Genomic DNA, 530 nt, shown 5'->3' on the forward strand with positions numbered 1-530 from the left:
TATATATATATATATATATATATATATATATATATATGTAATCAACTGTTGTGACCTATATTGTGTTTGTGACCTTATTTTGGATAATATATAACCTGTATAAAATGATGTGCTGTTCAAAGTAAAGGTGTTTATGATGTGTGTTTTGACCTTTATAAAATGTCATGTATGTATATTTTGGTGTCAGGGTGTTTATATGTGTTGAAGTCATAGTGGTTTGTTGTACATTATGATTTGTACAGGAATAGAAGTATCTTATAAAACCAGCTAAATGGTTTCCGAGCAAGCTAATAGTTAGTTTTATTCAGCATATCATCACGAATTTTGTGATGATATTCAATGATGCACACTGCAGGGAGATTGTTGTTCAGCTACAGTTGACTCATCAAGTCTTGTTATTGGTGGTCAGTCAACCAAACAAACAAAAGATGTGGTTTAACATAAATGAAAGATTCTGTCGCTTCTCAATTGTTGAATTTTACCTCGTGATTGGATTGTGGTATGTTGGTGTTGATGATCGACTCATGTTA

The sequence above is a fragment of the Olea europaea genome, chromosome 6, assembly GCF_002742605.1.
Source record: "Olea europaea var. sylvestris chromosome 6, O_europaea_v1, whole genome shotgun sequence".
NCBI lineage: Eukaryota > Viridiplantae > Streptophyta > Magnoliopsida > Lamiales > Oleaceae > Olea > Olea europaea.